Source organism: Engystomops pustulosus, unplaced genomic scaffold, assembly GCF_040894005.1.
Source record: "Engystomops pustulosus unplaced genomic scaffold, aEngPut4.maternal MAT_SCAFFOLD_121, whole genome shotgun sequence".
Lineage (NCBI taxonomy): Eukaryota > Metazoa > Chordata > Amphibia > Anura > Leptodactylidae > Engystomops > Engystomops pustulosus.
In genome coordinates, this window is record NW_027285002.1 from 283298 (window position 1) to 295630 (window position 12333).

Genomic DNA, 12333 nt, shown 5'->3' on the forward strand with positions numbered 1-12333 from the left:
TACTATCTCATAGAGAAACTAACACAATTTTCAGGTTCAAAAAGGTCAACGGAACTTGGGATTCCCAGCCAGTCTCCCATGCTGGTACTTGCCAAGCCTTAAGCTGCATTGCTGCTGCGATCTGACGAGAGCAGGCACATTCAGCTTAGAATGGCCGTTGACAGCAGCTGTTCAATTTGAACCTTCTTTTACTATCTCATAGAGAAACTAACACAATTTTCAGGTTCAAAAAGGTCAACGGAACTTGGGATTCCCAGCCAGTCTCCCATGCTGGTACTTGCCAAGCCTTAAGCTGCATTGCTGCTGCGATCTGACGAGAGCAGGCACATTCAGCTTAGAATGGCCGTTGACCGCAGCTGTTCAATTTGAACCTTCTTTTACTATCTCATAGAGAAACTAACACAATTTTCAGGTTCAAAAAGGTCAACGGAACTTGGGATTCCCAGCCAGTCTCCCATGCTGGTACTTGCCAAGCCTTAAGCTGCATTGCTGCTGCGATCTGACGAGAGCAGGCACATTCAGCTTAGAATGGCCGTTGACAGCAGTTGTTCAATTTGAACCTTCTTTTACTATCTCATAGAGAAACTAACACAATTTTCAGGTTCAAAAATGTCAACGGAACTTGGGATTCCCAGCCAGTCTCCCATGCTGGTACTTGCCAAGCCTTAAGCTGCATTGCTGCTGCGATCTGACGAGAGCAGGCACATTCAGCTTAGAATGGCCGTTGACAGCAGCTGTTCAATTTGAACCTTCTTTTACTATGTCATAGAGAAACTAACACAATTTTCAGGTTCAAAAAGGTCAACGGAACTTGGGATTCCCAGCCAGTCTCCCATGCTGGTACTTGCCAAGCCTTAAGCTGCATTGCTGCTGCGATCTGACGAGAGCAGGCACATTCAGCTTAGAATGGCCGTTGACAGCAGCTGTTCAATTTGAACCTTCTTTTACTATCTCATAGAGAAACTAACACAATTTTCAGGTTCAAAAAGGTCAACGGAACTTGGGATTCCCAGCCAGTCTCCCATGCTGGTACTTGCCAAGCCTTAAGCTGCATTGCTGCTGCGATCTGACGAGAGCAGGCACATTCAGCTTAGAATGGCCGTTGACAGAAGCTGTTCAATTTGAACCTTCTTTTACTATCTCATAGATAAACTAACACAATTTTCAGGTTCAAAAAGGTCAACGGAACTTGGGATTCCCAGCCAGTCTCCCATGCTGGTACTTGCCAAGCCTTAAGCTGCATTGCTGCTGCGATCTGACGAGAGCAGGCACATTCAGCTTAGAATGGCCGTTGACCGCAGCTGTTCAATTTGAACCTTCTTTTACTATCTCATAGAGAAACTAACACAATTTTCAGGTTCAAAAAGGTCAACGGAACTTGGGATTCCCAGCCAGTCTCCCATGCTGGTACTTGCCAAGCCTTAAGCTGCATTGCTGCTGCGATCTGACGAGAGCAGGCACATTCAGCTTAGAATGGCCGTTGACAGCAGCTGTCCAATTTGAACCTTCTTTTACCATCTTTGACAGGGAAACTAACACAATTTTCAGGTTCAAAAAGGTCAACGGAACTTGGGATTCCCAGCCAGTCTCCCATGCTGGTACTTGCCAAGCCTTAAGCTGCATTGCTGCTGCGATCTGACGAGAGCAGGCACATTCAGCTTAGAATGGCCGTTGACAGCAGCTGTTCAATTTAAACCTTCTTTTACTATCTCATAGAGAAACTAACACAATTTTCAGGTTCAAAAAGGTCAACGGAACTCGGGATTCCCAGCCAGTCTCCCATGCTGGTACTTGCCAAGCCTTAAGCTGCATTGATGCTGCGATCTGACGAGAGCAGGCACATTCAGCTTAGAATGGCCGTTGACAGCAGATGTTCAATTTGAACCTTCTTTTACCATCTTTGACAGAGAAACTAACACAATTTTCAGGTTCAAAAAGGTCAACGGAACTTGGGATTCCCAGCCAGTCTCCCATGCTGGTACTTGCCAAGCCTTAAGCTGCATTGCTGCTGCGATCTGACGAGAGCAGGCACATTCAGCTTAGAATGGCCGTTGACAGCAGCTGTTCAATTTGAACCTTCTTTTACTATCTCATAGAGAAACTAACACAATTTTCAGGTTCAAAAAGGTCAACTGAACTTGGGATTCCCAGCCAGTCTCCCATGCTGGTACTTGCCAAGCCTTAAGCTGCATTGCTGCTGCGATCTGACGAGAGCAGGCACATTCAGCTTAGAATGGCCGTTGACCGCAGCTGTTCTATTTGAACCTTCTTTTACTATCTCATAGAGAAACTAACACAATTTTCAGGTTCAAAAAGGTCAACGGAACTTGGGATTCCCAGCCAGTCTCCCATGCTGGTACTTGCCAAGCCTTAAGCTGCATTGCTGCTGCGATCTGACGAGAGCAGGCACATTCAGCTTAGAATGGCCGTTGACAGCAGCTGTTCAATTTGAACCTTCTTTTACTATCTCATAGAGAAACTAACACAATTTTCAGGTTCAAAAAGGTCAACGGAACTTGGGATTCCCAGCCAGTCTCCCATGCTGGTACTTGCCAAGCCTTAAGCTGCATTGATGCTGCGATCTGACGAGAGCAGGCACATTCAGCTTAGAATGGCCGTTGACAGCAGATGTTCAATTTGAACCTTCTTTTACCATCTTTGACAGAGAAACTAACACAATTTTCAGGTTCAAAAAGGTCAACGGAACTTGGGATTCCCAGCCAGTCTCCCTTGCTGGTACTTGCCAAGCCTTAAGCTGCATTGCTGCTGCGATCTGACGAGAGCAGGCACATTCAGCTTAGAATGGCCGTTGACAGCAGCTGTTCAATTTGAACCTTCTTTTACTATCTCATAGAGAAACTAACACAATTTTCAGGTTCAAAAAGGTCAACGGAACTTGGGATTCCCAGCCAGTCTCCCATGCTGGTACTTGCCAAGCCTTAAGCTGCATTGCTGCTGCGATCTGACGAGAGCAGGCACATTCAGCTTAGAATGGCCGTTGACCGCAGCTGTTCAATTTGAACCTTCTTTTACTATCTCATAGAGAAACTAACACAATTTTCAGGTTCAAAAAGGTCAACGGAACTTGGGATTCCCAGCCAGTCTCCCATGCTGGTACTTGCCAAGCCTTAAGCTGCATTGCTGCTGCGATCTGACGAGAGCAGGCACATTCAGCTTAGAATGGCCGTTGACAGCAGCTGTCCAATTTGAACCTTCTTTTACCATCTTTGACAGGGAAAATAACACAATTTTCAGGTTCAAAAAGGTCAACGGAACTTGGGATTCCCAGCCAGTCTCCCATGCTGGTACTTGCCAAGCCTTAAGCTGCATTGCTGCTGCGATCTGACGAGAGCAGGCACATTCAGCTTAGAATGGCCGTTGACAGCAGCTGTTCAATTTGAACCTTCTTTTACTATCTCATAGAGAAACTAACACAATTTTCAGGTTCAAAAAGGTCAACGGAACTTGGGATTCCCAGCCAGTCTCCCGTGCTGGTACTTGCCAAGCCTTAAGCTGCATTGATGCTGCGATCTGACGAGAGCAGGCACATTCAGCTTAGAATGGCCGTTGACAGCAGATGTTCAATTTGAACCTTCTTTTACCATCTTTGACAGAGAAACTAACACAATTTTCAGGTTCAAAAAGGTCAACGGAACTTGGGATTCCCAGCCAGTCTCCCATGCTGGTACTTGCCAAGCCTTAAGCTGCATTGCTGCTGCGATCTGACGAGAGCAGGCACATTCAGCTTAGAATGGCCGTTGACAGCAACTATTCAATTTGAACCTTCTTTTACTATCTCATAGAGAAACTAACACAATTTTCAGGTTCAAAAAGGTCAATGGAACTTGGGATTCCCAGCCAGTCTCCCATGCTGGTACTTGCCAAGCCTTAAGCTGCATTGCTGCTGCAATCTGACGAGAGCAGGCACATTCAGCTTAGAATGGCCGTTGACAGCAGCTGTTCAATTTGAACCTTCTTTTACTATCTCATAGAGAAACTAACACAATTTTCAGGTTCAAAAAGGTCAACGGAACTTGGGATTCCCAGCCAGTCTCCCATGCTGGTACTTGCCAAGCCTTAAGCTGCATTGCTGCTGCGATCTGACGAGAGCAGGCACATTCAGCTTAGAATGGCCGTAGACCGCAGCTGTTCAATTTGAACCTTCTTTTACTATCTCATAGAGAAACTAACACAATTTTCAGGTTCAAAAAGGTCAACGGAACTTGGGATTCCCAGCCAGTCTCCCATGCTGGTACTTGCCAAGCCTTAAGCTGCATTGCTGCTGCGATCTGACGAGAGCAGGCACATTCAGCTTAGAATGGCCGTTGACAGCAGCTGTTCAATTTGAACCTTCTTTTACTATCTCATAGAGAAACTAACACAATTTTCAGGTTCAAAAAGGTCAACGGAACTTGGGATTCCCAGCCAGTCTCCCATGCTGGTACTTGCCAAGCCTTAAGCTGCATTGCTGCTGCGATCTGACGAGAGCAGGCACATTCAGCTTAGAATGGCCGTTGACAGCAGCTGTTCAATTTGAACCTTCTTTTACTATCTCATAGAGAAACTAACACAATTTTCAGGTTCAAAAAGGTCAACGGAACTTGGGATTCCCAGCCAGTCTCCCATGCTGGTACTTGCCAAGCCTTAAGCTGCTGCGATCTGACGAGAGCAGGCACATTCAGCTTAGAATGGCCGTTGACAGCAGCTGTCCAATTTGAACCTTCTTTTACCATCTTTGACAGGGAAACTAACACAATTTTCAGGTTCAAAAAGGTCAACGGAACTTGGGATTCCCAGCTAGTCTCCCATGCTGGTACTTGCCAAGCCTTAAGCTGCATTGCTGCTGCGATCTGACGAGAGCAGGCACATTCAGCTTAGAATGGCCGTTGACCGCAGCTGTTCAATTTGAACCTTCTTTTACTATCTCATAGAGAAACTAACACAATTTTCAGGTTCAAAAAGGTCAACGGAACTTGGGATTCCCAGCCAGTCTCCCAAGCTGGTACTTGCCAAGCCTTAAGCTGCATTGCTGCTGCGATTTGACGAGAGCAGGCACATTCAGCTTAGAATGGCCGTTGACAGCAGCTGTTCAATTTGAACCTTCTTTTACTATCTCATAGAGAAACTAACACAATTTTCAGGTTCAAAAAGGTCAACGGAACTTGGGATTCCCAGCCAGTCTCCCATGCTGGTACTTGCCAAGCCTTAAGCTGCATTGCTGCTGCGATCTGACGAGAGCAGGCACATTCAGCTTAGAATGGCCGTTGACAGCAGCTGTTCAACTTGAACCTTCTTTTACAATCTCATAGAGAAACTAACACAATTTTCAGGTTCAAAAAGGTCAACGGAACTTGGGATTCCCAGCCAGTCTCCCATGCTTGTACTTGCCAAGCCTTAAGCTGCATTGATGCTGCGATCTGACGAGAGCAGGCACATTCAGCTTAGAATGGCCGTTGACAGCAGATGTTCAATTTGAACCTTCTTTTACCATCTTTGACAGAGAAACTAACACAATTTTCAGGTTCAAAAAGGTCAATGGAACTTGGGATTCCCAGCCAGTCTCCCATGCTGGTACTTGCCAAGCCTTAAGCTGCATTGCTGCTGCGATCTGACGAGAGCAGGCACATTCAGCTTAGAATGGCCGTTGACAGCAGCTGTTCAATTTGAACCTTCTTTTACTATCTCATAGAGAAACTAACACAATTTTCAGGTTCAAAAAGGTCAATGGAACTTGGGATTCCCAGCCAGTCTCCCATGCTGGTAGTTGCCAAGCCTTAAGCTGCATTGCTGCTGCGATCTGACGAGAGCAGGCACATTCAGCTTAGAATGGCCGTTGACAGCAGCTGTTCAATTTGAACCTTCTTTTACCATCTTTGACAGAGAAACTAACACAATTTTCAGGTTCAGAAAGGTCAACGGAACTTGGGATTCCCAGCCAGTCTCCCATGCTGGTACTTGCCAAGCCTTAAGCTGCATTGATGCTGTGATTTGACGAGAGCAGGCACATTCAGCTTAGAATGGCCGTTGACAGCAGATGTTCAATTTGAACCTTCTTTTACCATCTTTGACAGAGAAACTAACACAATTTTCAGGTTCAAAAAGGTCAACAGAACTTGGGATTCCCAGCCAGTCTCCCATGCTGGTACTTGCCAAGCCTTAAGCTGCATTGCTGCTGCGATCTGACGAGAGCAGGCACATTCAGCTTAGAATGGCCGTTGACAGCAGCTGTTCAATTTGAACCTTCTTTTACCATCTTTGACAGAGAAACTAATACAATTTTCAGGTTCAAAAAGGTCAACGGAACTTGGGATTCCCAGCCAGTCTCCCATGCTGGTACTTGCCAAGCCTTAAGCTGCATTGCTGCTGCGATCTGACGAGAGCAGGCACATTCAGCTTAGAATGGCCGTTGACCGCAGCTGTTCAATTTGAACCTTCTTTTACTATCTCATAGAGAAACTAACACAATTTTCAGGTTCAAAAAGGTCAACAGAACTTGGGATTCCCAGCCAGTCTCCCATGCTGGTACTTGCCAAGCCTTAAGCTGCATTGCTGCTGCGATCTGACGAGAGCAGGCACATTCAGCTTAGAATGGCCGTTGACAGCAGCTGTCCAATTTGAACCTTCTTTTACCATCTTTGACAGGGAAACTAACACAATTTTCAGGTTCAAAAAGGTCAACGGAACTTGGGATTCCCAGCCAGTCTCCCATGCTGGTACTTGCCAAGCCTTAAGCTGCATTGCTGCTGCGATCTGACGAGAGCAGGCACATTCAGCTTAGAATGGCCGTTGACAGCAGCTGTTCAATTTAAACCTTCTTTTACTATCTCATAGAGAAACTAACACAATTTTCAGGTTCAAAAAGGTCAACGGAACTCGGGATTCCCAGCCAGTCTCCCGTGCTGGTACTTGCCAAGCCTTAAGCTGCATTGATGCTGCGATCTGACGAGAGCAGGCACATTCAGCTTAGAATGGCCGTTGACAGCAGATGTTCAATTTGAACCTTCTTTTACCATCTTTGACAGAGAAACTAACACAATTTTCAGGTTCAAAAAGGTCAACGGAACTTGGGATTCCCAGCAAGTCTCCCATGCTGGTACTTGCCAAGCCTTAAGCTGCATTGCTGCTGCGATCTGACGAGAGCAGGCACATTCAGCTTAGAATGGCCGTTGACAGCAGCTGTTCAATTTGAACCTTCTTTTACTATCTCATAGAGAAACTAACACAATTTTCAGGTTCAAAAAGGTCAACTGAACTTGGGATTCCCAGCCAGTCTCCCATGCTGGTACTTGCCAAGCCTTAAGCTGCATTGCTGCTGCGATCTGACGAGAGCAGGCACATTCAGCTTAGAATGGCCGTTGACCGCAGCTGTTCTATTTGAACCTTCTTTTACTATCTCATAGAGAAACTAACACAATTTTCAGGTTCAAAAAGGTCAACGGAACTTGGGATTCCCAGCCAGTCTCCCATGCTGGTACTTGCCAAGCCTTAAGCTGCATTGCTGCTGCGATCTGATGAGAGCAGGCACATTCAGCTTAGAATGGCCGTTGACAGCAGCTGTTCAATTTGAACCTTCTTTTACTATCTCATAGAGAAACTAACACAATTTTAAGGTTCAAAAAGGTCAACGGAACTTGGGATTCCCAGCCAGTCTCCCATGCTGGTACTTGCCAAGCCTTAAGCTGCATTGATGCTGCGATCTGACGAGAGCAGGCACATTCAGCTTAGAATGGCCGTTGACAGCAGCTGTTCAATTTGAACCTTCTTTTACCATCTTTGACAGAGAAACTAATACAATTTTCAGGTTCAAAAAGGTCAACGGAACTTGGGATTCCCAGCCAGTCTCCCATGCTGGTACTTGCCAAGCCTTAAGCTGCATTGCTGCTGCGATCTGACGAGAGCAGGCACATTCAGCTTAGAATGGCCGTTGACCGCAGCTGTTCAATTTGAACCTTCTTTTACTATCTCATAGAGAAAGTAACACAATTTTCAGGTTCAAAAAGGTCAACGGAACTTGGGATTCCCAGCCAGTCTCCCATGCTGGTACTTGCCAAGCCTTAAGCTGCATTGCTGCTGCGATCTGACGAGAGCAGGCACATTCAGCTTAGAATGGCCGTTGACCGCAGCTGTTCAATTTGAACCTTCTTTTACTATCTCATAGAGAAAGTAACACAATTTTCAGGTTCAAAAAGGTCAACGGAACTTGGGATTCCCAGCCAGCCTCCCATGCTGGTACTTGCCAAGCCTTAAGCTGCATTGCTGCTGCGATCTGACGAGAGCAGGCACATTCAGCTTAGAATGGCCGCTGACAGCAGCTGTTCAATTTGAACCTTCTTTTACTATCTCATAGAGAAACTAACACAATTTTCAGGTTCAAAAAGGTCAACGGAACTTGGGATTCCCAGCCAGTCTCCCATGCTGGTACTTGCCAAGCCTTAAGCTGCATTGCTGCTGCGATCTGACGAGAGCAGGCACATTCAGCTTAGAATGGCCGTTGACAGCAGCTGTTCAATTTGAACCTTCTTTTACCATCTTTGACAGAGAAACTAACACAATTTTCAGGTTCAAAAAGGTCAACGGAACTTGGGATTCCCAGCCAGTCTCCCATGCTGGTACTTGCCAAGCCTTAAGCTGCATTGATGCTGTGATTTGACGAGAGCAGGCACATTCAGCTTAGAATGGCCGTTGACAGCAGATGTTCAATTTGAACCTTCTTTTACCATCTTTGACAGAGAAACTAACACAATTTTCAGGTTCAAAAAGGTCAACAGAACTTGGGATTCCCAGCCAGTCTCCCATGCTGGTACTTGCCAAGCCTTAAGCTGCATTGCTGCTGCGATCTGACGAGAGCAGGCACATTCAGCTTAGAATGGCCGTTGACAGCAGCTGTTCAATTTGAACCTTCTTTTACCATCTTTGACAGAGAAACTAACACAATTTCCAGGTTCAAAAAGGTCAACGGAACTTGGGATTCCCAGCCAGTCTCCCATGCTGGTACTTGCCAAGCCTTAAGCTGCATTGCTGCTGCGATCTGACGAGAGCAGGCACATTCAGCTTAGAATGGCCGTTGACAGCAGCTGTTCAATTTGAACCTTCTTTTACTATCTCATAGAGAAACTAACACAATTTTCAGGTTCAAAAAAGTCAACGGAACTTGGGATTCCCAGCCATTCTCCCATGCTGGTACTTGCCAAGCCTTAAGCTGCATTGCTGCTGCGATCTGACGAGAGCAGGCACATTCAGCTTAGAATGGCCGTTGACAGCAGCTGTTCAATTTGAACCTTCTTTTACTATCTCATAGAGAAACTAACACAATTTTCAGGTTCAAAAAGGTCAACGGAACTTGGGATTCCCAGCCAGTCTCCCATGCTGGTACTTGCCAAGCCTTAAGCTGCATTGCTGCTGCGATCTGACGAGAGCAGGCACATTCAGCTTAGAATGGCCGTTGACAGCAGCTGTTCAATTTGAACCTTCTTTTACTATCTCATAGAGAAACTAACACAATTTTCAGGTTCAAAAAGGTCAACGGAACTTGGGATTCCCAGCCAGTCTCCCATGCTGGTACTTGCCAAGCCTTAAGCTGCATTGCTGCTGCGATCTGACGAGAGCAGGCACATTCAGCTTAGAATGGCCGTTGACCGCAGCTGTTCAATTTGAACCTTCTTTTACTATCTCATAGAGAAACTAACACAATTTTCAGGTTCAAAAAGGTCAACGGAACTTGGGATTCCCAGCCAGTCTCCCATGCTGGTACTTGCCAAGCCTTAAGCTGCATTGCTGCTGCGATCTGACGAGAGCAGGCACATTCAGCTTAGAATGGCCGTTGACAGCAGTTGTTCAATTTGAACCTTCTTTTACTATCTCATAGAGAAACTAACACAATTTTCAGGTTCAAAAATGTCAACGGAACTTGGGATTCCCAGCCAGTCTCCCATGCTGGTACTTGCCAAGCCTTAAGCTGCATTGCTGCTGCGATCTGACGAGAGCAGGCACATTCAGCTTAGAATGGCCGTTGACAGCAGCTGTTCAATTTGAACCTTCTTTTACTATGTCATAGAGAAACTAACACAATTTTCAGGTTCAAAAAGGTCAACGGAACTTGGGATTCCCAGCCAGTCTCCCATGCTGGTACTTGCCAAGCCTTAAGCTGCATTGCTGCTGCGATCTGACGAGAGCAGGCACATTCAGCTTAGAATGGCCGTTGACAGCAGCTGTTCAATTTGAACCTTCTTTTACTATCTCATAGAGAAACTAACACAATTTTCAGGTTCAAAAAGGTCAACGGAACTTGGGATTCCCAGCCAGTCTCCCATGCTGGTACTTGCCAAGCCTTAAGCTGCATTGATGCTGCGATCTGACGAGAGCAGGCACATTCAGCTTAGAATGGCCGTTGACAGCAGATGTTCAATTTGAACCTTCTTTTACCATCTTTGACAGAGAAACTAATACAATTTTCAGGTTCAAAAAGGTCAACGGAACTTGGGATTCCAAGCCAGTCTCCCATGCTGGTACTTGCCAAGCCTTAAGCTGCATTGCTGCTGCGATCTGACGAGAGCAGGCACATTCAGCTTAGAATGGCCGTTGACCGCAGCTGTTCAATTTGAACCTTCTTTTACTATCTCATAGAGAAACTAACACAATTTTCAGGTTCAAAAAGATCAACGGAACTTGGGATTCCCAGCCAGTCTCCCATGCTGGTACTTGCCAAGCCTTAAGCTGCATTGCTGCTGCGATCTGACGAGAGCAGGCACATTCAGCTTAGAATGGCCGTTGACAGCAGCTGTCCAATTTGAACCTTCTTTTACCATCTTTGACAGGGAAACTAACACAATTTTCAGGTTCAAAAAGGTCAACGGAACTTGGGATTCCCAGCCAGTCTCCCATGCTGGTACTTGCCAAGCCTTAAGCTGCATTGCTGCTGCGATCTGACGAGAGCAGGCACATTCAGCTTAGAATGGCCGTTGACAGCAGCTGTTCAATTTGAACCTTCTTTTACTATCTCATAGAGAAACTAACACAATTTTCAGGTTCAAAAAGGTCAACGGAACTTGGGATTCCCAGCCAGTCTCCCATGCTGGTACTTGCCAAGCCTTAAGCTGCATTGATGCTGCGATCTGACGAGAGCAGGCACATTCAGCTTAGAATGGCCGTTGACAGCAGATGTTCAATTTGAACCTTCTTTTACCATCTTTGACAGAGAAACTAACACAATTTTCAGGTTCAAAAAGGTCAACGGAACTTGGGATTCCCAGCCAGTCTCCCATGCTGGTACTTGCCAAGCCTTAAGCTGCATTGCTGCTGCGATCTGACGAGAGCAGGCACATTCAGCTTAGAATGGCCGTTGACAGCAGCTGTTCAATTTGAACCTTCTTTTACTATCTCATAGAGAAACTAACACAATTTTCAGGTTCAAAAAGGTCAATGGAACTTGGGATTCCCAGCCAGTCTCCCATGCTGGTACTTGCCAAGCCTTAAGCTGCATTGCTGCTGCGATCTGACGAGAGCAGGCACATTCAGCTTAGAATGGCCGTTGACAGCAGCTGTTCAATTTGAACCTTCTTTTACTATGTCTTAGAGAAACTAACACAATTTTCAGGTTCAAAAAGGTCAACGGAACTTGGGATTCCCAGCCAGTCTCCCATGCTGGTACTTGCCAAGCCTTAAGCTGCATTGCTGCTGCGATCTGACGAGAGCAGGCACATTCAGCTTAGAATGGCCGTTGACAGCATCTGTTCAATTTGAACCTTCTTTTACTATCTCATAGAGAAACTAACACAATTTTCAGGTTCAAAAAGGTCAACGGAACTTGGGATTCCCAGCCATTCTCCCATGCTGGTACTTGCCAAGCCTTAAGCTGCATTGCTGCTGCGATCTGACGAGAGCAGGCACATTCAGCTTAGAATGGCCGTTGACAGCAGCTGTTCAATTTGAACCTTCTTTTACTATCTCATAGAGAAACTAACACAATTTTCAGGTTCAAAAAGGTCAACGGAACTTGGGATTCCCAGCCAGTCTCCCATGCTGGTACTTGCCAAGCCTTAAGCTGCATTGCTGCTGCGATCTGACGAGAGCAGGCACATTCAGCTTAGAATGGCCGTTGACAGCAGCTGTTCAATTTGAACCTTCTTTTACTATCTCATAGAGAAACTAACACAATTTTCAGGTTCAAAAAGGTCAACGGAACTTGGGATTCCCAGCCAGTCTCCCATGCTGGTACTTGCCAAGCCTTAAGCTGCATTGCTGCTGCGATCTGACGAGAGCAGGCACATTCAGCTTAGAATGGCCGTTGACCGCAGCTGTTCAATTTGAACCTTCTTTTACTATCTCATAGAGAAA

At 45.9% G+C, this 12333-nt stretch overlaps 61 pseudogenes; all 61 read right to left on the bottom strand.

The window, feature by feature from the left end:
• Positions 1-43: 43 nt before the first annotated feature.
• Positions 44-162, bottom strand: LOC140108258 (5S ribosomal RNA; annotated as a pseudogene).
• Positions 163-232: 70 nt separating this feature from the next.
• LOC140108259 (5S ribosomal RNA) lies at positions 233-351 on the bottom strand (annotated as a pseudogene).
• Positions 352-421: 70 nt separating this feature from the next.
• On the bottom strand, positions 422-540 carry LOC140108262 (5S ribosomal RNA; annotated as a pseudogene).
• Positions 541-799: 259 nt separating this feature from the next.
• On the bottom strand, positions 800-918 carry LOC140108263 (5S ribosomal RNA; annotated as a pseudogene).
• Positions 919-988: 70 nt separating this feature from the next.
• On the bottom strand, positions 989-1107 carry LOC140108264 (5S ribosomal RNA; annotated as a pseudogene).
• Positions 1108-1177: 70 nt separating this feature from the next.
• On the bottom strand, positions 1178-1296 carry LOC140108265 (5S ribosomal RNA; annotated as a pseudogene).
• Positions 1297-1366: 70 nt separating this feature from the next.
• LOC140108266 (5S ribosomal RNA) lies at positions 1367-1485 on the bottom strand (annotated as a pseudogene).
• Positions 1486-1557: 72 nt separating this feature from the next.
• Positions 1558-1676, bottom strand: LOC140108267 (5S ribosomal RNA; annotated as a pseudogene).
• A 70-nt stretch (positions 1677-1746) lies between these two features.
• Positions 1747-1865, bottom strand: LOC140107622 (5S ribosomal RNA; annotated as a pseudogene).
• Positions 1866-1937: 72 nt separating this feature from the next.
• Positions 1938-2056, bottom strand: LOC140108268 (5S ribosomal RNA; annotated as a pseudogene).
• Positions 2057-2126: 70 nt separating this feature from the next.
• On the bottom strand, positions 2127-2245 carry LOC140107742 (5S ribosomal RNA; annotated as a pseudogene).
• Positions 2246-2315: 70 nt separating this feature from the next.
• LOC140108269 (5S ribosomal RNA) lies at positions 2316-2434 on the bottom strand (annotated as a pseudogene).
• A 70-nt stretch (positions 2435-2504) lies between these two features.
• On the bottom strand, positions 2505-2623 carry LOC140107524 (5S ribosomal RNA; annotated as a pseudogene).
• A 72-nt stretch (positions 2624-2695) lies between these two features.
• LOC140107591 (5S ribosomal RNA) lies at positions 2696-2814 on the bottom strand (annotated as a pseudogene).
• A 70-nt stretch (positions 2815-2884) lies between these two features.
• LOC140108270 (5S ribosomal RNA) lies at positions 2885-3003 on the bottom strand (annotated as a pseudogene).
• A 70-nt stretch (positions 3004-3073) lies between these two features.
• Positions 3074-3192, bottom strand: LOC140108271 (5S ribosomal RNA; annotated as a pseudogene).
• Positions 3193-3264: 72 nt separating this feature from the next.
• On the bottom strand, positions 3265-3383 carry LOC140108274 (5S ribosomal RNA; annotated as a pseudogene).
• Positions 3384-3453: 70 nt separating this feature from the next.
• On the bottom strand, positions 3454-3572 carry LOC140107762 (5S ribosomal RNA; annotated as a pseudogene).
• Positions 3573-3644: 72 nt separating this feature from the next.
• LOC140108275 (5S ribosomal RNA) lies at positions 3645-3763 on the bottom strand (annotated as a pseudogene).
• Positions 3764-3833: 70 nt separating this feature from the next.
• LOC140107865 (5S ribosomal RNA) lies at positions 3834-3952 on the bottom strand (annotated as a pseudogene).
• Positions 3953-4022: 70 nt separating this feature from the next.
• LOC140107429 (5S ribosomal RNA) lies at positions 4023-4141 on the bottom strand (annotated as a pseudogene).
• A 70-nt stretch (positions 4142-4211) lies between these two features.
• On the bottom strand, positions 4212-4330 carry LOC140108276 (5S ribosomal RNA; annotated as a pseudogene).
• Positions 4331-4400: 70 nt separating this feature from the next.
• On the bottom strand, positions 4401-4519 carry LOC140108277 (5S ribosomal RNA; annotated as a pseudogene).
• Positions 4520-4772: 253 nt separating this feature from the next.
• On the bottom strand, positions 4773-4891 carry LOC140108235 (5S ribosomal RNA; annotated as a pseudogene).
• A 70-nt stretch (positions 4892-4961) lies between these two features.
• On the bottom strand, positions 4962-5080 carry LOC140107843 (5S ribosomal RNA; annotated as a pseudogene).
• A 70-nt stretch (positions 5081-5150) lies between these two features.
• On the bottom strand, positions 5151-5269 carry LOC140108278 (5S ribosomal RNA; annotated as a pseudogene).
• Positions 5270-5339: 70 nt separating this feature from the next.
• On the bottom strand, positions 5340-5458 carry LOC140107779 (5S ribosomal RNA; annotated as a pseudogene).
• A 72-nt stretch (positions 5459-5530) lies between these two features.
• Positions 5531-5649, bottom strand: LOC140107688 (5S ribosomal RNA; annotated as a pseudogene).
• A 70-nt stretch (positions 5650-5719) lies between these two features.
• LOC140107875 (5S ribosomal RNA) lies at positions 5720-5838 on the bottom strand (annotated as a pseudogene).
• Positions 5839-6101: 263 nt separating this feature from the next.
• On the bottom strand, positions 6102-6220 carry LOC140107333 (5S ribosomal RNA; annotated as a pseudogene).
• Positions 6221-6292: 72 nt separating this feature from the next.
• Positions 6293-6411, bottom strand: LOC140108279 (5S ribosomal RNA; annotated as a pseudogene).
• A 70-nt stretch (positions 6412-6481) lies between these two features.
• Positions 6482-6600, bottom strand: LOC140107334 (5S ribosomal RNA; annotated as a pseudogene).
• Positions 6601-6672: 72 nt separating this feature from the next.
• LOC140108280 (5S ribosomal RNA) lies at positions 6673-6791 on the bottom strand (annotated as a pseudogene).
• A 70-nt stretch (positions 6792-6861) lies between these two features.
• On the bottom strand, positions 6862-6980 carry LOC140107833 (5S ribosomal RNA; annotated as a pseudogene).
• Positions 6981-7052: 72 nt separating this feature from the next.
• On the bottom strand, positions 7053-7171 carry LOC140108089 (5S ribosomal RNA; annotated as a pseudogene).
• Positions 7172-7241: 70 nt separating this feature from the next.
• LOC140107743 (5S ribosomal RNA) lies at positions 7242-7360 on the bottom strand (annotated as a pseudogene).
• A 70-nt stretch (positions 7361-7430) lies between these two features.
• Positions 7431-7549, bottom strand: LOC140107953 (5S ribosomal RNA; annotated as a pseudogene).
• A 70-nt stretch (positions 7550-7619) lies between these two features.
• On the bottom strand, positions 7620-7738 carry LOC140107525 (5S ribosomal RNA; annotated as a pseudogene).
• Positions 7739-7810: 72 nt separating this feature from the next.
• LOC140108281 (5S ribosomal RNA) lies at positions 7811-7929 on the bottom strand (annotated as a pseudogene).
• Positions 7930-7999: 70 nt separating this feature from the next.
• Positions 8000-8118, bottom strand: LOC140108282 (5S ribosomal RNA; annotated as a pseudogene).
• Positions 8119-8188: 70 nt separating this feature from the next.
• On the bottom strand, positions 8189-8307 carry LOC140107724 (5S ribosomal RNA; annotated as a pseudogene).
• A 70-nt stretch (positions 8308-8377) lies between these two features.
• Positions 8378-8496, bottom strand: LOC140108284 (5S ribosomal RNA; annotated as a pseudogene).
• A 263-nt stretch (positions 8497-8759) lies between these two features.
• LOC140107335 (5S ribosomal RNA) lies at positions 8760-8878 on the bottom strand (annotated as a pseudogene).
• A 72-nt stretch (positions 8879-8950) lies between these two features.
• Positions 8951-9069, bottom strand: LOC140108286 (5S ribosomal RNA; annotated as a pseudogene).
• Positions 9070-9139: 70 nt separating this feature from the next.
• LOC140107827 (5S ribosomal RNA) lies at positions 9140-9258 on the bottom strand (annotated as a pseudogene).
• Positions 9259-9328: 70 nt separating this feature from the next.
• On the bottom strand, positions 9329-9447 carry LOC140108287 (5S ribosomal RNA; annotated as a pseudogene).
• Positions 9448-9517: 70 nt separating this feature from the next.
• Positions 9518-9636, bottom strand: LOC140108288 (5S ribosomal RNA; annotated as a pseudogene).
• A 70-nt stretch (positions 9637-9706) lies between these two features.
• LOC140108289 (5S ribosomal RNA) lies at positions 9707-9825 on the bottom strand (annotated as a pseudogene).
• A 70-nt stretch (positions 9826-9895) lies between these two features.
• On the bottom strand, positions 9896-10014 carry LOC140107360 (5S ribosomal RNA; annotated as a pseudogene).
• Positions 10015-10084: 70 nt separating this feature from the next.
• Positions 10085-10203, bottom strand: LOC140108290 (5S ribosomal RNA; annotated as a pseudogene).
• Positions 10204-10273: 70 nt separating this feature from the next.
• Positions 10274-10392, bottom strand: LOC140107526 (5S ribosomal RNA; annotated as a pseudogene).
• Positions 10393-10464: 72 nt separating this feature from the next.
• On the bottom strand, positions 10465-10583 carry LOC140107551 (5S ribosomal RNA; annotated as a pseudogene).
• A 70-nt stretch (positions 10584-10653) lies between these two features.
• On the bottom strand, positions 10654-10772 carry LOC140107417 (5S ribosomal RNA; annotated as a pseudogene).
• A 72-nt stretch (positions 10773-10844) lies between these two features.
• On the bottom strand, positions 10845-10963 carry LOC140108291 (5S ribosomal RNA; annotated as a pseudogene).
• Positions 10964-11033: 70 nt separating this feature from the next.
• Positions 11034-11152, bottom strand: LOC140107527 (5S ribosomal RNA; annotated as a pseudogene).
• Positions 11153-11224: 72 nt separating this feature from the next.
• LOC140108292 (5S ribosomal RNA) lies at positions 11225-11343 on the bottom strand (annotated as a pseudogene).
• Positions 11344-11413: 70 nt separating this feature from the next.
• LOC140107689 (5S ribosomal RNA) lies at positions 11414-11532 on the bottom strand (annotated as a pseudogene).
• Positions 11533-11602: 70 nt separating this feature from the next.
• Positions 11603-11721, bottom strand: LOC140108293 (5S ribosomal RNA; annotated as a pseudogene).
• Positions 11722-11791: 70 nt separating this feature from the next.
• On the bottom strand, positions 11792-11910 carry LOC140107812 (5S ribosomal RNA; annotated as a pseudogene).
• Positions 11911-11980: 70 nt separating this feature from the next.
• Positions 11981-12099, bottom strand: LOC140108295 (5S ribosomal RNA; annotated as a pseudogene).
• A 70-nt stretch (positions 12100-12169) lies between these two features.
• LOC140108296 (5S ribosomal RNA) lies at positions 12170-12288 on the bottom strand (annotated as a pseudogene).
• Positions 12289-12333: the final 45 nt, after the last annotated feature.